Below are 13359 nucleotides of genomic sequence, written 5' to 3'. Positions count from 1 at the left end.
TTATGCGGATTGCCCAGCGTGAGAAACCAAATTCCCCCTGTGGGCGCGATGCAGACTGCCTTCATTGCAGTGATGCAGCGAGGATTTTCCATTCGCATGGAACTTCACATCACTGTGGCAGATTGAGGGACTCGTTTCATCGGAGACAAAACACAACACATGCTTAAACTATAACTATGTACATTGTATTTTACTTAATACTATAGAAATATATATGAAATTATACAGAGTTATAAATTATACAAGCACTTAAATTTCTTCTTAAATTCTGCTTCAAATTTACTGCTGTTGCGTACACTCTGCTGTCTTTAATCGAACTAGTGTGCTGTCCAATCCGTTGGCGGAGCATGTTCGATTCTTTTTGCAGGAGAGCTGAGGATTGCACTTTAGGATCTGGCGTCGAGGGATTGCATCGCATGCATCTGTTCTCTCTTCAGTGCGCTTGCGACTGTACATTTTTGAAAGAGATACATCGTTACATTTCAACCGGAAAAGAAACCTCGAAGCGCAGATTGCTTTACCGTTATATTCATAACCAGTACTAGCGGATCATAATTACGCGGATTTCATTCAGCCAGCTTCACTAGTAAAACTGTTTTCACCGACGTTAGAAAAAATAGTCCTCAAAACATTTCACTTTTGCTATGTATGTACGTATCAAAATTCGCCAATGTCGAATTTCGCTCCCACGTTAAAATCTTGGAGTGAACTAAGCGTTATTCGTAGTTTGTTGATGATCGGTCAGGTTCTGATACCTTGCAATATGAGATTCTCTTTCAGAGATGCAATGGTCAATTAAAAAATTTACGGAAAAATGAAGTTCGTTCATTTTATAAGTTTAATTATTTTTGCCTTTGATAACAATACCTTTTTTTATAGTGTTGATTATCATAAGAAAAATAACATTCCTAATCGTTGGATCTCTTTTGACATTTCAATTGGATCTTTTTTGACAGCCGTTTTGATTCAGTCCGCACTACCTAGCGCTTAACATACTACCAGGTGGGTCAAAATGCGAAATCCACTCTACAGCCATTAATTTACAGGATGACATTAACACACTTCTAAATTAAAAAATAATGAATGAAAATTTGCTTTTCTATTTCGAATATGTATTCTATGCAATACAGTATTACGTAATATTGAACTGGAATTGTGTCTGATGATGATTTTATATTATAATGGCGAGTTTATGTAAATGTTGTGTGTTGTGAAATATATAGCTAAATGGTTAAGAGAGCGTCGTGTTTGAAGCAATCGAATAACTTAAGAATCTCCATTCAAATTTTAGAATTGCAAAACTGCCTTCTTTAAATTTTCGCCAATTTGACGATTGTTTCGAGTTAAATATGATTAGCGGATGGGCGCACCTTGTTACGTAGACCTGCCTTGAGCTCACCGAGAAGTTTGATAGTTTGGCAATGACAGCTAAATTTGCGACACATCTTGACTCGCGGATCATATCCTCTTGGCCGGGGCCTGGTGTATACAGTTCAGAACGAACTGCCACTGGCTGAACTGTGCATACAGTTCAGAACGAACTGTGTATGGTGATCGGTGTGTTATAGGAAGGCGAGCGAACGAGTGATAGACAAATTCTGCCGCAAGGTAAATAGTCCTCAAATTAACGAATGGAAACAAACGATAGCCCCATGAAATAACAAAAATAAGATGTCGGTATTTTTGTTTTCATAATAAAATGCATTATTTAAGGATACGATGGTTCTTAAATTGGGTTGTTCGATTATTTATCAAATTAAGTTTTAATTTCATATTTTTAAGTTGAGGATAAATATTAGGCTGTCAAAAAAGTCCTGCGGTATTTCCGCGAGGTGTCGTTGTAAGCGCGTAGTTCTAGTTGTATTCATTGTATCGAGTCATACTATAGCTTGTTGGAAAGGTATTGGAAAGGCGCGCTATAATATAGTCCTTGACAGTGTTTTGTTTGGTTAAGTCGTTCGTGAGTTATAGTGTCGCAAATATGGAGCAAAATAAAGAGAAAATCCGACATATTTTACAGTACTACTATGACAAAGGCAAAAATGCATCTCAAGCTGCCAATAAAATTTGTGCAGTTTATGGACCCGATACAGTTTCCATTTCCACCGCACAACGATGGTTTCAACGTTTTCGTTCTGGTGTAGAGGTCGTCGAAGATGCGCCACGCTCCGGAAGGCCTGTCGTCGAAAATTGCGACAAAATCGCTGAATTAGCCGAGAAAGACCGGCATAGTAGCAGCCGTAGCATCGGCCAAGAGCTGGGGATAAGTCATCAAACCGTTATTAACCATTTGAAGAAGCTTGAATTCACAAAGAAGCTCGATGTATGGGTGCCACACACGTTGACGCAAAAAAACATCTTTGACCGTCATGTGAATCGCTGCTGAATCGCAACAAAATCGACCCGTTTCTGAAGCGGATGGTGACTGGCGATGAAAAGTGAGTCACTTACGACAACGTGAAGCGCAAACGGTCGTGGTCGAAGCCCGCTGAAGCGACTCAGACGGTGGCCAAGCCCTCATTAACGGCCAGGAAGGTTCTGCTGTGTATGGTGGGATTGTCAAGGAATAATCTATTATGAGCTGTTTCCCTATGGCCAAACGCTCAATTCGGACATGTACTGCCAACAACTGGACCGCTTGAAGGTAGCACTCATGAAGAAGAGGCCATCGTTGATAAACAGAGGCCGCATTGTCTTCCATCAGGACAACGCCAGGCCACACACTTCTTTGGTGACGCGCCAGAAGCTCCGGGAGCTCGGATGGGAGGTTCTTTTGTATCCGCCGTATAGTCCGGACCTTGCACCAAGTGACTACCACCTGTTTTTGTCCATGGCGAACGAGCTAGGTAGTCAGAAGTTAGCCACAAAAGAGGCCTGTGAAAATTGGCTATCCGAGTTTTTTGCCAATAAGGAAGCGAGCTTCTATAACAGGGGTATTATGAAGTTGGCATCTCGTTGGGAACAAGTCATCGAACCAAACGGCGCATATTTGACTTAAAACTGATGATTGTAACTAATTTTATGAACAAATGAAAATTCAAAAAAATACCGCAGGACTTTTTTGACAGCCTAACATTTCAGTAAGATATGCAAATCTACCTCACAAAAAAAAACAGTTGAAAGCGAAACGATTCAAACAGTATTTTTCAGCAGTAAATAAAAATTTGTGTCGCTGATATGAAATGTTTTTGGTACTTTCGTATTAGCGTCACCGGAGCCGAAATACAATAGATAGCAATTACTTAACCGGGTAAACGTATGCTGTCCGACGCTCGGTCGGACCTAACTAATGAATCGTCTCCTATGTTTCAAACTATCCGGGCAATCTATGAAACACAGGTTTGTTTGCGAAAGGCCGCCGCGTCGGCGGGTACGAAAGTTACATGTTTTTATATTATACCATATTGTGCTCGATAACTTCGAGAAAGTCTGTCATTACCCGCTCTAAATTATTTTCGAGTGGTTATCGGTCCGATGTCGACCGAACGCCATAAAGTGCTACAAAAGTGCCGGAATCTAACCTCACTTTGCCCCCCGCAAGCAGCACTGCCTACAGCTTCAGCTATAAATGTACGGGATAACATGTACTGAGCGAAACGGCATCACTGCAGCTTTTGGTTTTTCTCTTTCTCGCTCAACTGTCATTAAAAACACGAAATCACATCACATAATAACACATGCAAGAGACAGTATTATTTGATTACTTACTATTACAATAAGAATATTTGTTTCCATTTGGTAAGTGCTGTTGAGATGTACAAAAAACTATGGATGGGTTATACCTATGATATAACCGCAAGGTTGACGTAGGACTGCCGTTGGCTTAGTAATCATTTGTGTTTTTTCAATTAGCAATAATCGCACCTCGGATGTTCCTCATTGGGTACGATATCGCCGCTGCGCAGAGCTATCTTTTGCATGTATTGATTAAACTAGTGAATGAATGAAACAATTTACGAATTTAATTGCAAACAAATTCTAATTTAGGTCAATTCATTCATAATGGTACTGGTTATCGCAGCAAATAGTTATCAACATTTTGCCTAATTTTTTTATAAATATTTTTATTTTTCGTTTTTGTTTGGTAAAAATTATTTACATAATTGATTCAACCTCGACTTCGAAACTAAATTTTAGTTCATCTATGTCAATTCTACCATTGCTGCTATCAATGAAGGTGATATATGTCAACAGCAATCTCATTATCAAAATTCGTTCATTCATTGCTATCCCCTCCAGCGATGGCCGAAGGAGATTCTCTAAATGGAGTGCGCGTTGTCCACCAGTTACCACTAGCAGCTGTTGTTGTAGCACATTGAATGCATCTCGTACTCTCGGACACCCAAAAAATTTGTGCTGTATTGTTTCCACACTCGAAGAACAGTGTATACAATTCTCATCGTCCGTTCGCCTCATAACGAACATCAGTCGCCGGTGCGAGAACTTCTCGTTTACCCACATGTATAGAAGACTACGTTGTGTTGGATATAAGTCCCGAACAGCAATATTCTTCCACACACGGGGCCAGTTAGTTGCAGGATTTGCTATTTCTACTTTCGGTTTTGCTGTATGTTCTATGAAGAAACGGTGGATGAGATTGGCGGATGGTTGCTGTCGGATTTGGAAGGGGAAATTTGGAATGTGGTTTAGGATAAGCTTTAGGCAAGGAAGATCTGAAGGGGGAGTGGTTGTTTGGGAGAGGAAGGAATTGTAATAGGGAAGGGAACTCATTTCGTGTAGGTGCCGATTGATCAACAATGCCTTGCACTTTATCGCTGGCAATTGAAGATTGAGACCACCATTCTCCCGTCTTCGTGCTAGCTGCTCCATTGGTATGGTTGCACATGCACCACGGAATAGAAAGCGTCGCATAATGGTCGTCAGTTTCGCCACGTGTGCTGCCGTTGGATGCAGATTCGCTGCCATATACCATGTCCTCGAGGAAATAAAAATGTTCAACAGCGTTACCTTCTGTGTTAATGATAAATTTCGTGAAGAATGCAGCCATACTTGACGCGAAAAGTTCGTCACGAGTAAGTCCCAATTTGTCTTTGCCATACATCGGACCGAATTGGTAAAAATAATCCCGAGTATTTTGACGGTGTTTTCCGTACGAAGCCACGTTGTAGTGATTGGATCGTTTACGCATCCAACGTCTATTGCGATGGTTTTATTCTCATTCAAGCGTGCCCCTGCTACTTTTTCAAAACGCCGGAACAAAACACGCATCGCATCAAGCTTATCTACACTTGATACAATTGCACTAATGTCGTCAGCGTAAGCGGTAATTAGGTCTGCTCCACACACGTGCTCTAATCGCTGCAGAAGTGGGTGAAGATAGAGCACGAAAAGATGCATCGAAAGAGGATCTCCTTGTCGGACAGATCGTTGAATTTGGAATGGTGCGGAGAGGTGTCCGTTTATGAGCAAGCGAGACGAAGAGGCCGCTGATACACGAGAGAGCAAATCTACAAGTTGTGGATTGAAGCCCAGAGCTCGCATCGTGGTAAATAAGAAACGATGGTCCACACGATCGAAAGCATGATCGAGATCGAAAGAGATCAGCTTGCCTTTTTGTCTGTCCGCTTTCAGCTGAGCAATTTTGTCTTTCAATGCTAGCGTTGCTTGAAAGATATTGCGACTGCCGTTTGAACATTTTTGTGAGCGAGTTAAAATGCTATGAGCTCGAAGCACATTTTCAAGTCGCTGCTTCAAAACCCGCGACAGAATTTTGTAGTCGTAATTGACTAAACTAATCGGTCGGTAGGAACGTGCGCTGTCTCCCGATTCTCGTTTCTTAACCAGTACGATCACCCCATCGACGAACTGGGATGGGAAATTTGACCTGATAGCGTCATTGATAACCAGGTTCAGCTCACGATGTATCACATCGAAAGTTCGCATATAAAACTCTTTTGGCAGTCCGTCGGGTCCTGGTGATTTTCTCGATGCGCTTGTGCGGATAGCTGAAAATATCTCACTCGTAGTAATTTCATTCATACAGGCTTCGTTTGTATCGTCCCGCTCGGGGATGATTCTCTCGCACTGGAACGGGTGGCCTTCTTCCTCTTCTACATGCCCGGGTGCGTATAGATTTTTAAAATACTCAACCATATGGTTTTGTATCGCAGCAGAATCGCCGATGATTTCATCTCTTTCGTTTCGCAGCCGCTCGATGATAGTTTTTCGGCGCACTCGCTCGCCCAGCTGGTAAGTCGATAGCGGCTCACCAGCAACGAAGGTTTCGTTTATACGCACGAACATTTCGGAGAAAGTTCGCTGGTGTGTTAGCATTTTTGCCTTTATCCGATTGATGGTGGTGAGCATGGACCGGTTGTTTTGGTAGCCATCGTACGCATGCCGTAGTAACTGATATAGACGTTGTTGTTCACGATGGAAGTTATCGAAAGCTGTTTTGGACTTCCATCGGAAAAAGGACTTTATTTTAGGCTTTGCGCACGACAGCCACCATTCCATCCACGACGGATAATTTCGGCGTTGACGAGTCCAGTGCTGCCACCGTATTTGGAACTCGGTAATATTTTCTACGGTCAGTAGATGCGGACGTAGGGACCAAAATCCACGACCATGTGCTCTGTCGGGGAGGGGAAGGCAAATTCTCGCGGTGACGGCCTTATGATCCGAAAAACAGCACACATGTACAGCTGTTGTTCTCAGCTGTTCTCGGAGACCGTTGCTCACATAAAATCGATCGAGTCTAGACGAGGAGTTATGTGTGATGTAAGTGTATTCCGTCTCTCGTGGACGGAGCCGCTGCCACACATCATGCATATGTAACTGCTGTACGGTGGCTAAAAGAGCGGGACTCGAATTTTGTCCCGTCGCATCGCATTGACGAATTACGCAGTTGAAGTCGCCTCCTAAGATGACGTGATCGGTACGATGCCGAAGGTAGTATGCAATAGTGTTATTGAAGAACCGCTCTCTTTCAGCACGAAGAACAGAACCAGATGGGGCGTATACATTACATAACGTAGTGTTGTGGACACGGAGAGCGAGCAATCTCCCGTCTAAGCTTTTCTCTACATGTGAGAATTTGATGTGTTCTTTTAAAGCGATTGCCGTTCCTCTTCTTGAATGGTCGACATTACAAATAACGTTGTAGCCTGGCAAGAGAAGCTGTTCGTTCCCAACCTCCTGCAAAAACACAATATCCAACTCGGAGGTGCGAACGAACGTGCGAAGGGCGTTTAACTTGGTTTGGTTGGTGATGGTATTAATATTTATCGTTCCGATGTTACAACTGACGTACTCCATTTTATTGAATTTCTTCGTCGGAGATTCTAACGTGTATTGGTTCAGTGACGATGATATCTTCTCCGAAGTGGCGCATTTTCTTGCCTGGTGGTTGTCTACGCGAGCGCCGGCTGGCGTTCGAGGTTTGAGAAGTTTGTGAGGTGTCTGTTTCGTTGCCATCGGGTCTACGATGCGACGTGATGGCGTTCGGGAATGAAATAGGCGAGAGCTGGATTACAGCTTGTGATGTGGACGGTTTCGTTATTGAAGGTGTAGCGGGAGGTGGCATCGTCTTTTTTTGTTGTGGTGTTGCAGATTGTGTCTCACTCATTCCAAGGAGATTCGGCTTCAGACTCGAGTTATCATGTTGTCCGATATCGAGTGGACTTATTGCCATCCGTTTTGACGAAACTGATGATAGTTTACGGAGGTTCGTTGGTTTGGTGTGTTGAGTTTTAGTCGGGTTTCCCTTCGTTACGCTAGCGTACGATTGATCTGCTGCGAGCTTCTGCACCAGCAGTTTCTTGTTCTGTACACATGGAATGCCAATGTGTACAAATTCGTGGCAGTGTAGGCAAGTTTGCCGCTGCCCCTTATATCTCACCGCAGTTTCTTCTCCCTGAACCGTCACGAGAGAAGGAATGTTCTTCGTGACCACCATGCGAACAATACGAACCCCGGTTTTAACACCACCGAAGTCGCTGTATCGGTCATCCCACAGAAGGTCACGAACACTTATTACTTCGCCGTACTCGGCGAGAAAATCAGCAATCTGTTCATTAGTGATGCTTTCGGGTAGCTCAAGTAGTTTTACCTCGACCGCGCCGTCCTCCATCGCAATTCGTAATTTGTATGGTTTTCCTTCAAACACGAACTCATGCTTGTTGTCGTGCTGCTCAACTATTTGTTCAGCAAGTTGCAGGTTGTTAACCTTTACGAAGGTACATGCAAGTCGTTTGCTTGGCTGGAGTTGTAGAACGTTTTCACGTGTGAGACCGAGTTCTTTTCCGACGAACTTATGAATCTCATCATGAGAAAGCAGTTTCGGAAACTGCGAGTAATCGACGCGAAACGTATTTTCGCGGCGCGGCATCACGGAATGTGACGTCGCGAAAAGCGTAGATGAAAAGAATGTAGAACGTATTAAATAGTCTGTGAACGACTTCCGAAATTTGCTCGTCTAAAAAATCGACTGATCAACTCGGAAGTTGAGCGCTAACTATCATTTGTGTTTTTTCAATTAGCAATAATCGCACCTCGGATGTTCCTCATTGGGTACGATATCGCCGCTGCGCAGAGCTATCTTTTGCATGTATTGATTAAACTAGTGAATGAATGAAACAATTTACGAATTTAATTGCAAACAAATTCTAATTTAGGTCAATTCATGCATAATGGTACTGGTTATCGCAGCAAATAGTTATCAACATTTTGCCTAATCATCAAACGGTATGCTCGAAGGTTCAGTGAGCCAGTGACATTAAGGGATATGCAGTCTTGAATAACCGAGCCAAAGCGTTGCATTTGTACCCGCTTTTGTAGACCGTGTTAGCAAAACCATTTCCGAAGTGTAAAAATACATGGGAGTATAAAAGTACTGCCAAGATCTGCAATGCCGATTTTCCCAACTTATTGGTTTCGGAATCTGTGTTGGGAAAACACATTCCGGTTTGCAAACAAAGTATAGTAGAGTACAAAAGTACTCGCAGCTTGCATCTCATTTGCAATGCCAATTTACCCACGCTTCATGGTTTTGAAATCCGTGTTAGGGATACATTCCGATTTGAAGAAACGCAAACGAGTCCAACATTACCCGTTGATTGCATCTCATTTGCAATGCCAGTTTCCCCAGGCTCCATGGTTTCGAAGTCTGTGTAGGGAAAAATTCCGATTTGCAGAAATGCAAACGAGTACAAAACTACCCGCTTCTTCTTCTTCTTCAATGGTACTAACGTTCCTAGAGGAACTTCGCCGTCTCAACGTAGTATTACTTGCGTCATTTTTATTAGTACTTAGTTGAGATTTCTATGCCAAATATCACGCCTTGCAATGCATTCTGAGTGGCAAGCTCTATAGAATACGCGTGATCACAGTGCAAGTCGGAGGAAATTTCTTTGACGAAAAATTCCCCCGACCAGAACGGGAATCGAACCCGAACACCCGGCATGTTAGTTATGACGCTAACCACTCGGCCACGGGAGCACTAAAACTACTACCCGCTGCTTGTATCTATTTTGCAAGGCCGATTTCCCCAGGCGCCATGGTTTTGAAGTCTGTGTAAGGGAAACATTCCGATTTGCAAAAGCGCAAACGAGTACAAAAGTACCCGTTGATTGCATCTCATTTGCAATGCCAGTTTCCCCAAGCTCCATGGTTTTGAAGTCTGTGATATGGAAACATTCCGATTTGCAGAAATGCAAACGAGTACAAAAGTACCCGGTGCTTGTATCTATTTTGCAATGCCGATTTCCCCTGGCTCCATGGTTTTGAAGTCCGTGTTAGGGAAACATCCATTCATTCCACCGATGGTATCTCGATCATTGCGCAATCATAACTGAGTGGATTTCCGAGCGACACTCGCTTTTATACCGATTGGTGTGGTTACAATAGCCTGTTTTGATAGCAATTTTGAGGCTATTGAAACAAGTTTTTGGATCAAAAAGTAACAAGTATAGAGCGCGTAGACATTTTATCTTTCGAATGAAGTGTTTATCATACCATTTCGTTCATTTGTTTAGGAGCTATTAACGCTCAAAATCTCGGTCTCCGGCGTAACGCTTTCGTTTTCGAAACTTTGATTTTACACCCCGGTATAGAAATGAAAGACGTAGTCCTACGTCAAAAGTTGTATTTCTTTCTCATGTTCGAGAGAAGCGCAGCTATCACCCTTAGTGGAGGAAGTTTTGCTACTGGCAAGCGAAACCACATACAAAATTCCAGAACGACATTTACTTTCTCGGTGAATAAACAAGCGAAATAAACTCTTTTTGTTAATAACAACCTCGAAAACAGTAGCAATGCTTCATAGCGCTAATGCAATCCTAGCTGTTTTGCAACTGGCACGCGAACCCAAATAACTTATAACATTCCAGTAAGACATTCAAGATGCTTGGTATTCCCCAAATATTTTTTTGACGCACAACCTTAACGCCTGCTTCGCCATAACGTCAGTTTAATGCATTGATGCATTCTCAAAGGCACCAACGAAGCCCTTATGATGACGGAAAACAAACAATGTTAACTGCTTGGGAAAAGACTGAATTATGCCACACGGCTTGTACTCTGCTGCAACACCCATCGATGCGAATTCGCTAATGAGTTTGTCAAGAGCGACCGCCTTAACCACCAGCAGCGGGGGGAGCTTGATTTTGGTTGCTGCCTGGGTAATGGCGTTTACATTTTCGACCGACGCGCCGAAATCGCCTACTTCGCTGTTGTGCGATGCGGTGTCACACTCACGAAGGCTCGGTTCAGTGCGAGCGCTTTTCACTGCACCAACATCGCGTGCATCATTGGATGACACTTGCCTCGAAATATTATTGCCCCTGGCAATGCGTTCGTTTTTTGCAGGGCTCGAGCCTGCCTTCCTCTTCTTATTGCTCATCATACACTACGCGAAGCGTCCAATTTATGACGCGGAAAGAAAAACACACGATACGAATAACGATCAACCGGATTGACAATAAGTGTCTTCAATATCGTGACAGCTAGGCTTTCAACATCTGATCTAACCTCAATCAATATTTTTCCACCTTACACGGTCAATATCGCCCTCAACCCGAGACAACGAAAATATCCGCGATGGCTAGTGGCGACATTTGAGTTTGGGATCCAAACTATTCTCTATCAGATTAGAAGGCTAAAAGGCAATTTGTAAAATTTGAATGAAAATATCTACTTGGTATTATTTAATTAGTTGAAGCGCGTAGTCCTAACCTTAACTTAACCTATTTCCCCTGAATTTTCAGATATTCCTACTAGAATGTATAATTATAATATAACGTCAATTTCAGACATAATTTTTGTATGGGATTTTCTCACCACTTGCAGAAAAAAAGTGATTTGCATTCACATAGAATACTAATTTGATTCGTAAAAGTTAATTTTCATTCATAATTTACACTTTAGAATTCGGGTTTTCTTTTAAAAAATACATCATAATACTCGTTTCACAAATACAGACTGTTCCTTTCAGTTTCAGAGATGCCAGATGCAGAGATAGTTTGCGAAAATATATGCAAGTTATTTTATCTGCAAGCAAATGTTTTTATTCCATAAATGAGACTATGACAGTAGAACCCCGATTATCCGCGAGCGGGTGATCCGCCCTGCGGATTATTCGTGACTGCGAGTTCCATAGTAAATCAATAGGCCTTTCCGGAATTTGTTAGTGAGTGGTAGGCCCATGCTCTTTTGTTGTGGTCATGGCTTTTACATTATCTAGCCACTGGTGTACACGACCTTATAGATGAATAGTTGATTGATTTCTGTATTGATAGAACATAGTTTTTATGTTGAAACATCTCTTTTCGTGTTTGCATTTTTTTGTCCTTTAATGGGTCATCCTCGATTTTCGTTAATCGCGGTGAGTTTGCCCGACTATTCCGCGGATAATCGGGATTCTACTGTAGCTTGAATTAACACATGATGTTTTTTCATCTGTGATTTTCCCAGATCATCTTATTCTCTAAATTTTATAGCGGAGTGTGAAGAAACACACAACCCGCTCACTAGCGCAGAGAATGACCGAGTTCAACGTTAAAAAATTCCTAAAACGTTGTTAAGTTTCATCCACTCTCTCACCATCACATTGTCAGTTTACTTTGAAGTTTTGATTTGTATCGTGAAAAGTATCGTATTTTGCTATTCAAACTATCGGTTTTCCAAACCAAAAGCTTCCATTTATGATTCCTACAATTTCAGTAGTTTATAAATTTTAATTGCAATCGCAAAATAGACTAACAAAAATTAAATGTGCGCTTGCATATCTGGCAACTCAGTCTGGAAGTCCGTGAGGTAAAACGTCAACATCATGCATCCATATGAAATGTCACGATATTGATGCTCGAAAATCAGAAAATCCGGATTTCTGCGTCGTCAGCCATGTTCAGCTGTCATTATGCTTTCAAATGTCATCATATTGTCAATAAAGTTGACCGTGTAAGGTCCGCTTAAGGAAAATAAAACGATTTGTCATTTATGAGCAAAATGCATGTAACGCAGGGTTTATTTTGTTAATGTATACTCAATTTTGGGTTAAAAATTAAATTAGATTTTCGTAGTTTTAAAAGCAAGCTATATATTTTCAATTTCATGTATTCTTTCAATTCCGCGTAACAATCATATACTTTCTGATTATCAGAACAAAATCTGGAGGAAGCTGGGGCGATATAGGATTAGGTAAACATAAAATTTTATAGTGAGGGCATGTTGAGAAAAAAAAGGTTTTTCGTTGCTTTCAATTCATTGTTTGGCGTGTACGTGTTATCGTGATTTTATGTATGATTGATTGTTAGTGAAAATCGGTGATGATTTTTTTCTCTGAATGAACATTATGAAATATGATCTTACATGGAACCTGTGTGTTTTCCAAAAACATAACATGAAAAATTGCACATATTTTGTCCGCATCAAATTATTACATAAACTTTTGTCGACCGATAAACATATTTTCACATACAGTTTGCGACTTTTAATGGAGCAGCTTATCTTTCCCCATTAAATTTCAAAAATATAAATCCCATACGTACACTATCCAGTCCAACGATATCAATTAATAGCTGTCTATTAATGATGGGTTACAGCGAACATTCTATGTTGTTCTTAATACCGCTGAACGAAAGAGCGAAAGAACGGTTCAAAAGAACTGATTCACTTAGATGAACGGTTAGTAAGTGAACCGTTCATCAAAGTGAACTGTTTTGCCCATCTCTAGTTAGCACCTGTCCGTCCTGAATACGTGCTTGTGAAATGGACTGTAGAACACTGTGCATATGAAAGAGATAGCACTATTCTATACACGCGATCCACAACGTGGTGATGCTGTTTGCGATTATTTGGTTCTCGCTTAAACATACGCCGGCCGCCTTGAGCTCTGTAAGA

General features: G+C 41.7%; 1 protein-coding gene, 1 non-coding gene and 1 pseudogene across 4 annotated transcripts in view; all 3 read right to left on the bottom strand.

Moving 5' to 3' along the window:
* The window catches only part of LOC129763521 (glutathione hydrolase 1 proenzyme-like), a 307297-nt gene that overhangs the window by 210860 nt on the left and 83078 nt on the right, over positions 1-13359 (bottom strand). The gene's annotated exons all lie outside the window — the stretch shown is intronic.
* LOC129763744 (U4 spliceosomal RNA) lies at positions 3833-3909 on the bottom strand (annotated as a pseudogene).
* On the bottom strand, positions 8414-8558 carry LOC129763689 (U4 spliceosomal RNA). Its single transcript, XR_008741014.1, has one exon. It is a non-coding gene; the product is annotated as a U4 spliceosomal RNA (small nuclear RNA).

Source organism: Toxorhynchites rutilus, chromosome 1 (genome assembly GCF_029784135.1).
Source record: "Toxorhynchites rutilus septentrionalis strain SRP chromosome 1, ASM2978413v1, whole genome shotgun sequence".
Taxonomy (NCBI): domain Eukaryota; kingdom Metazoa; phylum Arthropoda; class Insecta; order Diptera; family Culicidae; genus Toxorhynchites; species Toxorhynchites rutilus.
Note: the sequence above shows the minus strand (reverse complement) of the source record. Positions and strands in the feature narration are given on the sequence as shown.